Below are 16738 nucleotides of genomic sequence, written 5' to 3' on the forward strand. Positions count from 1 at the left end.
TCCTGAACCTCTGCAGATGTTGCATTTGTTTTTTTTTTGATTAATCTGTATTGATCCCTCGCAAAATCAAGAAAAATCCTTCCAAGGTCAAGTCTTTCTCTTCATCCGAAGAAGTGGAAGCATTGCGCTTTACTGTTCACATGTTTTTTTTTTTTTATTCTTTTTTGCATGGTAAGTTATATGCGTACTGGTACGTTACCAAAGACGCATATTCTTTTCTGGTTCTTATATCTCACAGCAATCCTAAATGACGCCACTTGCCAATTTACCTCCCCCTCTTCTCTCATAGCCCTTGCTTCCTCTTCAGCTTAGTCTTGCCAGAATTTGGAGTCTCGTGTTATTCCGCATCCTTCTGAAAACCTCAAGCCGTTTATGAGAGACTGCGTGAGGGTTGCTCAGGCTACTCATAGTTCCTGTGGTACTTTTCTGGTTCTTAGTGACTGACAGCAGTATATATATATTTTTTTTTTATCCAAGACAGTCTTGTATGGCGCTCCAATTAAGTTGCAACTTGTGTGGCGTAGTGTGATGTACAAAAACATTCTCGTTGGATCTGTTAGACTTTAGAAGATTCACTTTGTGCCTTTTTACTTTTCAGCTTGTGATTGTCAATTTTCAGTATAATTTTTTTACATGTATTGTACATCACTCGGTCCTGCTTTCACAAAGATTCGTTTAAGTCTTGTCATTTGTAAGTAAGATAAATGGGGCCGTGTGTTGTAATTCAATTCCCCACCGATTAAACGAATTCCATGTAATTCTTGAAGAATGTTCAATGGGACAATGTTAATGTTGAGTTGAAAATGCAAAAGAATTATTCCCTTCTATTATGAAATTTTTTTTCAGAATTGTTCAGCAGTATGTGTGAATGAACAACTTGCACTTTAAAGAACTGCAATTTATTAGATAGAAACAAAAATTTTGCTGTTATAAAAACTAACCATTGCGTCAGCCTAATAAGAATTAAATGCTTTTATTGCTTAATGTCGTAGTAAATTCAAGAATTATCCTTGGTGGGAGGTCCAACAAGGGTGACTTAATGGTCTTGATAAATGAGTGCACAGTATAATGTAAAGTGCCTTATATATTATGTTTATAATGAAAATTTCTGGGTTCAGCCGTGGGCTCGTGAAAATGTGTCCTCTTTAGCACTATTCTAGTAAAAATATTGCTATGTACCAGAGAAACTGCAAATGGACAGGTCAGAAGTCTCCTTGACTCGCTCACATAAATAAAAGGTGTCGGTATAGAACTGGCGCCGCGAGTGTTTTTAAACACTTAACACAGTACCCCCTCCAAGTAGCCTTTCCTCATCAAAAAGACCCTGAAAACGGGGAGCCGACCTATAGGTCACACCCAGCTACCCTGTTGAAGGGGACTGCGCGTCATTTTACGCTAGGCCTCCCAGTTGCACTCTTTTTATAGCTATCTTGTTCTTTTTATTGGTTTCGTTTATCTTTTTTCGTTTATGGATCGGCAATCTGCCTCTTCAACCAAAAGTTAAGTAGGTCGCCCTTTCTATATTTTAGGGAGTGATTTTGCCTTCGTTTTGCCTTTTATTTAGGATTTGTTAGGCGTTCTCCTCCCCGTAACGAGCGGTAGAGAGCCGCCATAACCCGTTCCCTTGTTTTGTACCAATTGAGCGGGCTTCTTTCAGTAATCAGTAACTATATATTTATAATTTATATACTCGTAAATTATCGTATTCAGGTATATATTTTCAGTATTTATTTTATTATATCTTGGGTGGCAGTACCTTTTCGGATCTCTTGTTGATCTACGTTATTATGTCTATGTTTCGTTTAAGGAGGGTCGGCCGTCGTGCACGTTTCTTTGTTCGTGCTTCATTGTTTATCTATCGTTCCCCCCTTCCCCACTTTATTTTAGTTTGGTATTTTACATCAAGAATTCCCCCTTTTTCTTGTCGTCAGCTACCTTTGTTTTCGTTTGTCGGTGAGCAAGTAATTTTTCCTTGTTGCGCCCACTCTCACCGAGTGGCTCCATGCGTTTTATATTTGCGCCCCTTATTTCATACCCCTGTAAAGCATGTTTTTCCCTTAGCTTAAGTAATTGATTTTATTTTTGTCTATGTATATTTGGGGTCGTGTCGGCAGATAGCCTTCATAGGCTTTGCCTGCGTGTTCCTCGTGACCTTTATTCGCGGGGACTCGCTGGAACCGTGATTCGTCCCCCCTTTCTGCCTCCCTCCCTCCCCCTCTCGTGGGGATCCCGTAGTTGGGTGCCGCTCCACGTTGTTTGGCGCTGACGGCCGCCCCAGAGGAGGGGGAGGTGTAGTGGGTCTCCAGGACCTTGGCTGGGGAGTGCGCTTCTTAGCCGGACCCGTTCCGGAGTGTTAGTAGGCACTGCGTTTCAGCCTGGCTTCCGTGGACTGTTGCGCTGCTTCTTTCACTCCCGGAGGCTACAACCCTCAGCCTAAAACATTCCTCTCGCATAAGCGGGTTTAGATTCCTGGCACCGCTCCGGGAGTCATGAGGGTTATGTTTACGGAAGATACCCTTCCGTAGGCGGAGACTAGTTATATTTGTTATTTTAGTTTTTATTATCATTATTTTTATCTTTATCCTTTATTTTTATTTTTATTTTCTTGCCACGGAACTTGCTAGTTCATTGTGGCGTCAAGGGTACTCGTGTACCCCCTCTCAGGGTCATACAGCTCCGGGTATACAATCCGGGTGGTTTTTTCTTCCTTACACAGTCCCGGGACGTTAACATATATGAATATATTTATACCCCTTTCTTTTCTTTATAGCCCGGAATGCTCCGGCACAAAAAAAAAAAGAAATATGTTCATTATCCTAGTAAGTGTGTGCAATTGTTATAGATATTATTTCACTTAAAAAAAAAAAAAAAAAAAAAGCAAAAGCAATATATTTCATTATCTATAAGTGTGTGCAATTGTTCTATATATTATTGCACTTACAGGCCTTCAGTGTAATGGTTGCCGCGGTTGTAGTGCTGCTCTGCAAGATCCGTGCGCCATGACGTTTGTGGGTCCACGCCCCTGTCAGTGCCTGCTTCCTGATTCCGTGGTCTTGGCATCATGGAAAACGTTTTGCCTCGCTACGACTTGGTACATCAGGCTACCTCTTCGGTAAGTGGCGCACTTCTGATTCTAGTTTATTGTAAAAAAAAAAAAAAAAATATTGAAATGAGATGAAAATAAATGCTCAATTAAAATTTCTTAAATTAAATTATATTGTTAATCAATAATTATAGAATAATGTTCAAGGAAATTACTTGGTATGGACACATTTCCTTGCATACAGGCTGAGCAGCGAAATTTTAAGGAGGCTTGCCCTCTCCGCCCGCAAGATCTGGGTGGAGGGTTTGGACGGAACGTAGGGAAGGCTAAGCCTTTATATTCTAGTCCCGAGATATGGGCGGACTTTGCTACTTCCCAGCGGGAAAATTCTGCCGGATACGTCGATCCAAAAGTAGCGGCACCCAATTATCAAATCCAATACAAGAATCAGTATTGAACAGCAAGAGGTGGAATGGCCCGGACCTGGGACTAGAGGAAGTCGCACTGAAGTGGTTGAGGATTGCCCGTACATTAAGGCACGTGGTAAGGTAACAGTGTAATGAGGCTAGCGTCGTTAGTCCACAGGGATCTTTCCTGAGTGACGCTGATTCTTTCCTCCCCTTCTATTCCAATTCCTTCATGGGTTTTCACAGGAGGTTTGCCCCCTCCCAGGTTGCCACTCCTCTCTGGATTCATAAACTCAAGAAAAAACGGCGGGTTAAAAAACTCTGCTTAAAGGCAGATCAGAGACTATGCCAAGGCCTGGGCAGTCACCAGAGGTTCATACACATATAAAACTAAAATAAAGTCACTTCCCAAACCTTCAATCCCAAGGTCTCAAGGAGGAAATTCTTCCTATTGCCCTACCAGTCCCATTCCATTAACCTCTAGGGACCGGATACCTCATAAGGTACCGCAAGAGGGACAGGATGATTCTCCTTCCGTTGACAAAGACCAGTTCAACACAAATATTCTAAATCAGGTCAGTAGCCTTGGTAGTTACTCAGCTCAGTTGCAGCAAGGTTTGAAGAAGTGTTTAGCAGGTTAGGTGCTCAGGACTCCTGATTGCAGGCTCAGACAGGAGTCGGCAGTTTCGGCCCTTCTAGTAGCTTGATGCAAGCTCAGAGCATGCCTGACGGGTCCACGCTCCCTCCCTTCCACCCCGGTAATCCTGGAGGGTGGCTAACTTCGCTCCGTTTGTCAATGGGATGTTGACTATAGAAGGTTGCGGCACACGTAGGCTCGAGGATTTCGAGTTTTTCCTCCGAAGGTTTACAGCCTCCATTTATCGGCTATGTTAGGCTTACGGAGGCAGCTCTGGTTAGAGAGGATAAGGTCCCCAAGGAGACTGTTATCCTTTCTAGAGATCAGGCTCAACAAACATGGGTACGGAACCTAGAAGAGTGGGACTGCTCAAATACTAGAATAACAGCTTTTCAAAAGTCCTTTCACCATGTTTACAACTGATGTCGGCAACCCCTTACCTTTTACATCAAAGGTAGCAGAACTAACACTCAGGCAGTGACTCGAGAAGAGCCCATGCCCCAGCTTAGGAGACAGATCCCACATCTTTACTACTCCCAGGTAGGGAGGATTTGTGGGAGGATTTGCCAGCTACGTTCTCGGTAGCAAGCTGAAGCCAGATTGTGCAATCACCTTGTTTAGTGAACGCCTTCCTAGGCTGTTCAGACGCATTGATCCAAGCCGAATTTTGACGCTAAGCACGTCTCGCAAGGTCTCTTAACTCCCTAGTGATGACAGAGACGGCGGCTCGCGAGTACGCTCAGGAGCTGCTGTTTAAGGTCATTGCGAAGTCGTTACTTTTAAGCATGCAATGTGACTTGTACGACTTTGCGATTGCTAGGAGAAATTGCAGGAAGCATGTTCTGTCTGAGGCGACGATAAGGCACGAACCCAAACAAGCTTCTAGCTTCCTCAATCTGGGGTGCAGATCTCTTCCCAGCTTCAGCAGTATCCGAGGTTCAGAGCGAGGCATCACGTCTTAACCAAAGCATCAGGTTGCGTTGGGGAATCCCTTTCAAAAGGAAGGAAATCAGAGTCTTCTTCCTCCAGTTTTAGGGGTAAGAAGAGGCAAAGGAGTTCCTACCTTCCAAGTCCCGCAACAGCATCCTGTGCTACAAGCTGTTCCAATTCAACAGGTATCCCAGCCTTCGACTTCTAAGGCTCAGCCTCAGCAACAGCATCAATTTGTCTTCCTTTCGCCGCCGTCAACAACAGGCCTCCTCACAGTATTCAGTGTCGCCCGCTTTTAACCCGGTCTATGAGAGTCGGGCATTTCACCCCTTTACCAGAGTTGCTAGGGGTGCAGGGCTAGAGGATCCTTTCGCCAGCGCGGAGGAGCCAGAGCCCAAGGGCGAACTAGAGGTGCAAGGTCAGGCAGAGGTATCCCGGCCTTCATCATCTCAATGAAGTTCTCAGGTAGGAGGCAGCTGTACCTCTTTCGTCATCGTGTCAGCAGTTGGGCAAAAAGCATAGTATCCAGAGGCCTAGGCTGGAGTTGGATCAAAGGTCCTCCTCCACCCATCACCTTCTATCAGGAACAAACGCAGGAATTGATGGATTACTCCAAGGACCTTCTCCAGAAGGGAGCAATCTCCAAGACGAAGACAATTGAAATTTCAGGGTCGTCTGTTCAGCGTCCCAAAGAAAGGACCGACAAAAGAAGGGTGATCTTAGACTTGTCCCGTCTAAACTGTACATTCGTTGCGACAAGTTCAAAATGCTGACCATCTCTTAGGTGCGGACCTTATTCCCCGTGGGGCCGTCACCACCTCTATAGATCTTACAGACGCCTACTATCATGTCCCGATAGCTCGGCACTTCCGACCATTCCTCGGCTTCAAAACTAGGGAAAGAAGCCTACTCCTTCAAAGTAATGCCCTTCGGGCTGAATATAGCACCAAGGTTTTCACGAAACTGGCGGAGGCAGTGGTGCAGGAGCTAGATCCCAGGGTATATTGGTGGTGGCGTACCTAGACGATTGGCTAATCTGGGAGATGGACAAAGGCAAATGTATGAAAGCCACGGACAAGGTCAGTCTTTCCTGGAATATTAGGGTTCAAGATCAACAGGACCAAGTCCCGGTTGACCCCGGAGTCAAGTTCCAGTGCTAGGGATTCATTGGGACTTGGATTCTCACACACTTTCCATTCCAGCAGGAAAGAAAGAGAAAGGAGATTGCCAAGGCAACAAGACAATTCTTAAAGTGCAAAGAGACTTCGAGAAGGAATCAGGAGAGGATCCTAGGCTCGCTCCAGTTTGCCTCAGTCACGGACGTTCTGTTGAAAGCCAAGCTCAAGGACATCAATGAGTTTGGCGTTCGAAGGCAAATGCCAAGTGTCGGGACAAGTTCGCCCGGATACCTCTGATTCTCAGAAAACGCCTGCGCCCATGGACAAAGGCCGCCAACCTAGCCAAGGAGTTACCGTGCAGTTTCCTCCCCCGTCCCTAGTGGTGCATACGGACGCATCGCTGACAGGTTGGGGAGGTTATTCACAGCACGAGAAGGTTCAGGGAACTTGGTCACCTCACTTCCAAACACTTCACATCAACATTCTAGAAGCTATGGCAGTGTTCTGACTTTAAAAAAGCTCCGTCCTCCAAAGAAGACTCATATCAGGTTGGTCCTCGACAGTGCAGTAGTAGTGCACTGTATAAAACAGAGGTGGTTCAAAGTCAAGTCATGTGAACCACGTGATGATAGCAATCTTTTCTCTAGCAGCCAAGAAACACCTGGCATCTGTCGGCTACTCACCTGGCAGGAGTCCACAATGTAGTGGCAGACGCCCTGTCTCGGTCGGTCCCTCTGGAATCAGAATGGTCACTGGACCAAGAATCCTTCGAGAGGGTTGCCAAAGAGTACCAGGTCTAGAAGTAGATCTGTTTGCCACAGAGGCAAACCACAAGCTGCCTTGTTATGTAGCCCCAATCTGGACCCTCTGGCATACGCTACGGACGCCCTGAGCATAGATTGGAACCAGTGGTCGAAAATCTATTTATTCCCTCCAGTGAACCTTCTCCTGAAGGTGCTGCACAAGTTGAGATCCTTCAGAGGCCAGGTGGCTCTCATAGCCCCTCACTGGCCCAAGAGCAACTGGTTTCCCCTTCTCCTGGAACTAGGTCTTCGCCCTCACCCTCTCCCGGACTTGAGACTATCGCAACAAGTTCAACGAGGACTGTGTTCGATTCCTCAGGTCTTACACAAAACCCTAACTTTATGGATTTCATGAAGTTTGCAGGTAAGAGAGTAGGCGACATTGATCCACAGAACATGTTGTTCTTGGAGTCAGACAAGAGAGAGTCTACGCTTCGCCAGTATGACTCGGCAGTTAAGAAATTGTCTTCGTTCCTCAGAGAATCAAATATCAAAGTAATGACATTGAACGTGGCCATAACCTTCTTCAGGTCTTTGTTTGAACAAGGCTTGGCAGCTGCAACAATTACAACCACTAAGTCAGCTCTGAAAAAGATTTTTCTTCTCGGGTTTGGTATCAATCAATAAACCGAGTCTTATTTCACCTCTATCCCAAGGGCATGTGCACGTCTACGGCCCGTTCACAGACCGTCGTCAGTGTCATGGTTTCTTAATGATGTTCTTAGGTTAGCCTCGGAAACAGACAACTTCAAATGTGATTACCAAACCATTTTGCGTAAAACTCGTTATTATTGAGTCTAGCTTCAGGTGCCAGAATATCAGAGCTGTCATCTTTATCTAGAGATGAAGCGCATATTGAGTTCCTTTCCTCGGGGGACGTGTTGCTTTCGCCAAATAAGCAATTTCTAGCTAAGAATGAAGATCCCTTGATGAGGTGGTCTCCATGGAAGATTGTCCCGCTTCCGCAGGATCCATCGTTTATGTCCTGTTAAAACTCTTAAGGACTATTTATCTAGGACGTCTACCTATTCCGAAGGCCCCCTTTTCATTAGAAAAGATGGTGGTACACTATCTCTAAAAGCATTAGACAGCAGATTTTATATTTTATCAAGAAAGCCAGCCCAGGGTCATTCCCAAGGTGCATGACATTCGGGCAATAGCAACTTCTGTTAACTTCTTCAAATATATGGATTTTGATGATCTGAAGAAGTATACTGGTTGGAAGTCACCCTTGGTTTTCAAAAAGCACTACCTTAAGTCTTTAGAGGATCTTAAATATCATGCAATAGCTGCAGGGAGGCCAGTGTCTCCCACTGCTACATCATTATAGTACCGTCCTTGTGTCATATGAATCTGTTCAATTATGCCAGCCTCATTAGCATTTTACCTACCTCAGCAAATGCCTTAGCTATTAGAATAAGTGTATAATCATGTATAGTTTTACGTACATACAAATTATCTGTAATTATTTTATTATGTTTGTGACTTGTTGCAAATGTTGCCACATGTTTTGGCTATATAGTATATTTTGTAAATTAAATTGTATATTTTTCCAATTCTAAACTATTTATTATTTCCTTTGATTTCATTAATATGATTTTTCCTTTCAGGATAGTATAGCTTGGTGTTTCTCTGGTACAATTTCACGGAGCGACACGGCTGAGCCCAGAGGGATTTTGACGTAGGAAAAATCTATTTCTGGGCGAGGAAGCCGTGTCGCCCAGTGAAATCCCCCCCTTTTTTTTTCCTTTTTTCCCCCCCCTTGCTGTGCACCAAGCTTCTTGCTATCGATAAGTATGACGCCGCAGTCCCCTTAACAACGGGTAGCTGGGTGTGACCTATAGGTCGGTTCCCCGTTTTCAGGGTCTTTTGATGAGGAAAAGGCTAATTGGAGGGGTTACTGTGGTAGTGTTTAACACTCGCCCCAGTTCTATACCGACACCTTTTATTTAGGTGAGCGAGTCAGAGACTTCTGACATGTCCAATTTAGCAGTTCTCTGGTATCATAGCAATATTTTCTAGAAATAGTAAAGCTAAGGACACATTTCACTGGGCGACACGGCTTCCTCGCCCAGAAATAGATTTTTCCTACGTCAAAATCCCTTTTTTATATTCCCTGTAGTTTTTATAGCATAATTTATATTATATTTTTAATGTATGTTTAGAAGTATTTTCTGATTGTAGTGTTCTTTACATGTAGTAATGTTTCATTGCTTTTGGCAGTTTTATATCACCGTTGTTTTTTCAAAAGCGATAAGCACAATTTGGCTTTTGGAACACTGATTGACTGTCACGAATGGGTCATTTTTTGTGAGGTTTTTAAGATTATTTCTTTAATCATCAAAAAAATGTAACATGTTAAAATGTGTTTCTTTGTGTTGTTGTAGTACTTGCTTTTGTCTATGATTAGCGCAGTTTATTAATCTAGCATTATTTGTGTGACTTTTTGGACACCATAATCCACTGTGGAAAAAAAAACTTTAGACACCGTTGTAGAAAGGAAAAGGAGAAAACCAGGCCCTAATAGGTGGCTTTTGTAGGCAAGGTTTTGCAGGGTTAACATTTTTACATCAGTATTTACATTCCTTTTTGTGTACCTCCTCCACTGATATACTCTTTCTTCCATCATGCTATCCTTAATCCTCTCCTAACTGCAAGCTTTTCCTCCAGTTATAGCTTTGAAACTTTTCTACTCTCAATTTCCTTTTCAGCGCTTAATGGTCTCATAGGTCCTTGTGCTTGGCCTTTGCCTAAATTCTATATTCAATTCCACTTCCAGATTTGGCCTCCTTTTCTTGACGTTGGTTAAAAGTTTTGCATTTCAAGCAGTTACATCTCTTATTGCTGCTGCTCCTGGGTGCTTAAGAGAGTCCTCTTCTTCTTGGTTCAGTTTTGACTTAGGAGTTTTTCATTTTCTGTCTTCTGAGTTGCATTACCTGTGGAGATGCTTCATTTGACTTCAGTTACTTAAGCTCTCTAGCTACAACGGGAAAGTTTCTGTGTCTAATATTTTTCATGTCCCTTGCAACTTGCCCATCTCCAAGACGTTTCTGAGGGTTCTGTTGAAGACACTTTTCAGAAGTTTATTGTAATTGTTAGTCAGAAGATGAACCCTATTCTTGTGGAACAAGCCAACCACAGGGGCTACTTATTTGAAATTCAAGCTTCTGAAGAATGTGGCTTACATTTCAAGGAAGTAACAGATGGCAATAGGAAATATAGAAAGAGATCAACTCTGAAGTAGTCCAGCTTTTAATCCCATTTGCCCTTTGAGTCGTGGGTTTCTTTGCCCTGTGTGGGGTTAGTGCTGTCATTGCACTTGAGGTTCTTAACAGCATCTCTTCGGTCCCCAGCTGCAATCCCATTCATTCCTTTTACTGTACTGTTTCACAATTTTCATTCATCTTAATTTCCTCCCTCTCCTGACAGTTGGTTCATAGTGAAACTGCGAGATTTTTCTACTGTTACATCTGTCAAACTTTTTAATATCAATTTCCATTTCAGGGCTGAATATCTTGATGGGTCGTTTCGCGTGGCCTTTGGCCTCAGTTCTATATTCTATTTTATTCTATTCTGGGTTTCTTTATGCCTTGTTTTTCCACATTGGTCTGCTCAGGGTCCTTTCACCTGGTTGGCATTGTAGCAGCTCAGAGGTCTTCCACATTAGTGGGGCAGTTAAGCAAAAAATCGTGCACTTTGGGTTAAAAGCCTGAAACTTGGCACACTGGTCCTTTGGACCCTACTGATTAATTCCAGATGTGGATCCATTCAGCAACCACCTCTGATGGCTGTTATAGACATTTTTCCAAAAAGGCCGCCACTTTTTTATAAATGCTTATAACATTGGCATTCTTCATCATAGAATCACAATCTTGGTGTCAAAATGTACAGTTTTGAGGTTGCCAGAAACAGTGGACATGTCACTAGCATTATATGGCCAACCCATATTCAGTTAATTTTCAATATGGCCACCTTTTTTGTCAGATGCTTTGAACTTTAGCATTATTCATCATGGAAGTATAATCTTGGCATCTGAATGAATAGTACTGAGGGTCCCAGAGACACCTCAACATGTCCACAGTTTCATGTGACAACTAATTAGTCCCTTTGATTTTAGATATATGGCACCATATTTCAATTTTATTATGATATCGATATAAATTTTGATCATTTCGATGCTGCTATAACCAATAGAAGTGTCTACCATGGCATCTATTACAATGGTGCATAATGTATGGCTTTGGTTGGAAGATTTTTTTCAAAAATATTCACCACATAAACGTATATAGACTCATTTCTCTTTTTTACAGCTATAACAAAATAACAATGACAGTGGTGCAGTTATGGTGGTGGTTTAGAATAGACAAAAACTAACCATGTCAAAGCAATATAAGCTTGTAGATAATGTAGAAGCAAGTTGCTCCAAGAAAACTAGTAATCCAACAAACTGGAATCTGTGTGTACTATGCCAAAGAGACACATCAGAGCCCTTGCAGTGCCCGGTTAATTCAACCCAAAGTGATGTGGGTGCTGGGTACAAGTATGTTGTTGAAAACCTGCTCAAATTCCAGGAAAATTGGTTCCATACCCTCAGGTCTTACTGTACACTTATACACTGACTACTAACCTGGAGCAAGCATTACATGGACATGGTGCAGCATGGCACAAGTCCTGTAGAAAACAAATAAGCAATGCCAGGCTTGACAGGGCAAGTAAAAGGAAGAATGATCGAGTCACAGCAGCCTAGCCCAGTTAAAACCAGAAGATCAAGCTCAGAGCATCAACCTAAAAGGCAAACAGAGAATGTGTGCATCTTTTGTGATCAAGAAGCTGGGTCTGCTGGCCTTCACAGGGCTTCCACTTTTGGAATTGATCATAAAGTTAGAAACTGTGCTATTGAACTTTGTGACACTAATCTGTTGGCAAAATTGGCTACTGGGGACATGATTGATCTTGATGCTCGGTATCATACCAAGTGTTGGCAGAATTGTATAAACGAGCCGAACTCTCAAGACAGGACTCTGCAGAACAATCGTCAGAAAATATGCCTCATGGTATTGCATTTGCTGAGTTGGTCTCATATATTGAGACATTTCGGGAGTCGATGGAAGCCAAACCAGTCTTAAAAAGGCAGGATCTAAGGACCCTCTACGTATGTAGACAGACTACGTGAACTTGGTTTTCAGGCCGCCCAGGTTCATACCACAAGGCTCAAGGAAAGAATATTGTCCGCCATTCCAGATCTCAGAGCTCCAATGGATGGCAGGGAGTTTCTACTTGCTTATGACCAAGATTGGGGTAGGGGTAGCACTCAAACAAGCATGCCAAGAAGGTTTTGACGCAGATGCTTTAGTGCTGGCTAATGCATCAAAAATCATCTGATGTGACATCTTCAAACTGCAGCAGACTTTCAATGGAAGAATCCCTGCTGATTGTCAAGAAACGTCTGTCCCATTATCTCTAACTGCACTGGTTAACATGATACTTAATGGGCCAGATATCAAAGAGCAATCTTTTCAAGATAAACCAGTGTCATGTGCCAGCAAAACCATCTACCAGATCATTGCATTTAACAGTGTGAAATCCCAAGGACAGAATTCTACAAGTTCAACTCATCGACACAACGTGAAAAAGAAACGCAGTAGCCATCTACCTAGCATTGAAGATTCATGGAGAAACTAGAAAGAGAGGTCTTGTTGATTGTCTGTACAACCTGGTGCTATGTATCTCTTATGACCGAGTCCTTGGGATATCCACGGACATAGCGAACAAAGTTTGTGCTATGTATGATGATGAGGGAGTGGTTTGTCCTCCTAACCTTGCCAGAAATCTCTTCACTGTTGCAGCGGTTGACTATATTGACCACAATCCAAGTTCTACAACATCGAAGGATTCCTTTCATGGTACAGGAATATCTCTTATGCAGCAAACATCTTGTGTCGCCCTTTCCCAGAAATTGACAATAATTTGCCAAGAAGAATGACTGGTTGCTACATCTGAGTGAACTGATTAAGAAGAATGAGTTTGGCTGCTTACCATGCTTCACTTCAACAGGCTTCAGAAACACCTACTACAAAAGTTGCCCTCATGCCCCTGTTCTAGAGTGTGCACATTCAGTTTACCATGATGAAACACTATGAATGTTGTAAAGTCTGCAACAGAATATCTCAACCCTGGTCAAGTTCCAGTCCTAGTAATGGACTAACCACTCTTTCCCATAGCAATCCTCATATGTTGGGAGGTCTACACCTTGAGATTGCTGCCTTCAAGATTCTTGGTGACTGGTTAGATGGCAGCAGTTGGACTACAGCCATCTGCAATGCTGGTGTTGCTACTAGTGGTGTAGCTGATTCTTTGCTAAAGGCCTCTAATGTAACCAGAACAAGACATGCCCATCAAGTGACAGCTGCTGCTGCTCTTCCTCCTGAAGCATAATGCTTATGGACAATACACAGAATCTCTTATCTGAAGAATAACCCATGAGGTTCACAACTTGGAATGACAAGATGTCAGCAGATCCAGCCCCATTTCAATACTGGGAGCTTGTTCTTGAACTGGAGCTGTACATCCTTCAGATTATTGCATCCATCAGGAAAGGTCATTTCCAAGGCTACATAGAGCCACTTGCTCAGTTTATTCCGTGGGTATTCAGTCTTGACCATAGCAACTATGCAAGGTGGCTATCAGTCCATATAAGGGATATGTGCTCCCTCTCTGCAAAGCATCCTTCCATCTACCAAGAATTCACGTAGGAGGGTTTGTGGCACGCAGGACTGGAAGTCCATTTTCTGCAATGGCACTTGATCAGGCCCATGAGCAAGTCAATGCCTTGGTGAAAGGTGAAGGAGGAGCAGTTGGACTGACTGACAATCCAAATGCCCTACAGCGCTGGATGGTTGCAGGCCCAGAGATATCAAGGATGATCGCAGGAGTTCGAAGATGTAAGCATTGATGATTCACTAAAGCACCACGAACAAGCCTGTCTATCAGATGACCTTTTCCAAAGAAGTGACAGCCCTTGTCGATGTCATAGAAGACATGGGAAACCCATTCAAAAAAGACAGTGGGATCTCCTAACTTTGGACACAAAGGTCATTATGAACTCTGATGTCAGAAGACTGTGGTATCTGTGTACAAGGTGGGCAAGGGAGCAACATGATCTATTTATCAAGGAAAGGTTCCTGGATAGAACCAAGTCAGTCAAGAAACAATCAAGAATAGATTCCCTTTGTTCTCAAAGGAGAACTGTCAAACCTAAACAAAAGTCACAGATGGCAACAATGAAAGAAGATGCTCTTTGTTTTCAAGACTGTACATTGCATGTCAGTCCAGAGAAGGCAACCTTGAGGTTTCTTCAAGCATGAAAATCAGCCATGGCCACCACTTTCCAAGGCTGGTGACATGAGGTCAGGGAACAAGGCAGATCTCTTCATGAGCATGAATCTATGACCCAACCACCTGAAGGAACAAACAAACCTGAAGGAAGCCCAGAAGTTACGTGCTTTGATCTTAGATGGAGCCATCATTGTACAAAATGCTTTCCCCAGGGACCTCAAAAACTTGGAGACCACACAATACTGTATTCATGCCATACATTCGACACCAGCTGGAACATGTGAACAGATTGGACATTGTGTGGGATGTGTATGATCCAAACAGCCTGTAGGAGCCTCCAGAGAGAAGAGAGTCTGATCCAAACAGCCTGTAAGGAGCCTCCAGAGAGAAGAAGAGGGACTGGATATGAACAAGGGTTGAAGCTGCCTCAAATGTGCTTAGTAAACTGGCAAAGCTTTTCTTCATGTCAACGAAAACAAAACTGAGCTGTTTCACATGCTAGCAGAGAACTTACAAATGTACACTTCCCAGGAAAAGAGATGTATAGCACTATGATAAGCATGTGCTTTCATCACCACTTCGAGAAGACCGAAGTCTCATTGAGCCATGCACACGTGAGGAAGCTGATACTCAGATAGTCCTTCATCTCCTGGATGCAGCTAACAAGGGACATAAAGATGTCATGGTACGAACATCAGACACAGACGTTGTGGTGCTCATCCCGTCTTAAGCACACAGCTTACCTATCGGTGAGGTATAGATATCATTTGGAGTAGGAAAGCATCATAGGTATATCCCATCACACAACATAGCAGCTACCTTGTGGCCATCAAATTATCTGCACTGGCAATGTTTCACTCATTTACAGGCTGTGATACAACCTCCTTCTTTGCAGGAAAGGGAAAGAAGACAGCATGGGATACCTGGTCTGTTTACCCAGAAGTCACTGATGCATTCCTCCTACTCTCAAATGCCCCACCAAGCATTCCTGACAATGCCTTCGACCTTCTGGAGAAATATGTTGTTCTAATGCATGACAAAGCATGTGGCCTGGTAAAGGTCAATGATGCATGACAGCACCTTTTTTCAAAGCAATCAAGAGCTCTGGAAACTTCCCCCCAACAACTAGGCTGCCCTCAAGCAGCATGCGTTACGAGCAGTGTATCAAGGTGGGCATGTTTGGGGAAATACATTACAGAAAGAGCCACAGCTTCCAAGCCCTGATGACTGGGGATGGGAAAAGAGGATGGGTCATGGAAGGCAAAATGGACCAGGCTCAAGAGGCATGTTATGAACTGATACACTGCAACTGCAGAAAGGCATGTAGGGGACTCTGTAAATGCTACAAGGCAAGCCTCCGGTGCACAGCTCTATACCGTTGTAAGGGGCAGTGTTACCAGGACTGACTGAATATCTCTGATAGGGTTATCACATTAAATTGATTCTATTTTCATGTACCTAGTCAGTTCAATGTCACTATAACATGTATAGATATTTGTCATACTTGGAATGACTTGAACCTCCTTTTGTCTTATACACCCTTTGTGGTAGAGATCCATGTAACACTCAGTTAATAAAGTTATTTGTTTATTTGCAATAAATGTGGGTTAAAGTTCCTGGTATGCGAAGTAATTTTGTTTATTACTATTTGCAATTTCAAACATATGCTCTATGTAGTTCTGCACAATAGTTGGTTTTTTACTCAAAAACTGATTTAAGATTGTTAGATACACAACCTAGATTTGAAACATGTATCGGTAGTATTGTAGATAGATAGGGGAATGCTTTATAATATGGTGAAACATGGTGGCCATACTGAAAACAAAGGTGTCTAAACAACTGTCACATGAAGAGTATGGACATGTCCAGTGTCTCTGGAATCCTCAATAGTATACATTTAGACACCTAAATTGTACCTCTGATTATTTATGGCAAAGTTAAAAGCATTTGACAAAAAAGGCAGCCATATTGAAAATTGACTACTATGGCTGCCATATAATGCTAGTGACATGTCCGCTGTTTCTGGCAACCTCAAAACTATACATCTTGACACCAAGATTGTGATTCTATGATGAAGAATGCCAATGTTATATGGGCATTTATTAAAAAGTGGCGGCCATTTTGGAAAAACATCCATAACAGCCATCAGAGGTGGTTGCTGAAGTGGATTCACATCCAGAATTATTCAGAAGGGTCCAAAGGACCAGTGTGCCAAGTTTCATGCTAAAATTTTAACCCAAAGTGCACGATTCTACCTAAAATCCTTCCTTAACTGCCCCACTAATAGGTTTTTAATGACTTGTGGTATATTCAAATCTGGGCTAAGTTTTCAAGCAGTTGAGAATATTAACTACTTGTCTGGTTAAACTACTGTACGGAGAAAATAGCCACTAGTGACTCGGAATTCTTGAGGTTGCATCAAGTACAAATCCTTCGGACTAGTGTTATGAGAGTTGAGTATGTTG

This window comes from Macrobrachium nipponense, chromosome 25, assembly GCF_015104395.2.
Source record: "Macrobrachium nipponense isolate FS-2020 chromosome 25, ASM1510439v2, whole genome shotgun sequence".
Taxonomy (NCBI): Eukaryota; Metazoa; Arthropoda; class Malacostraca; order Decapoda; family Palaemonidae; genus Macrobrachium; species Macrobrachium nipponense.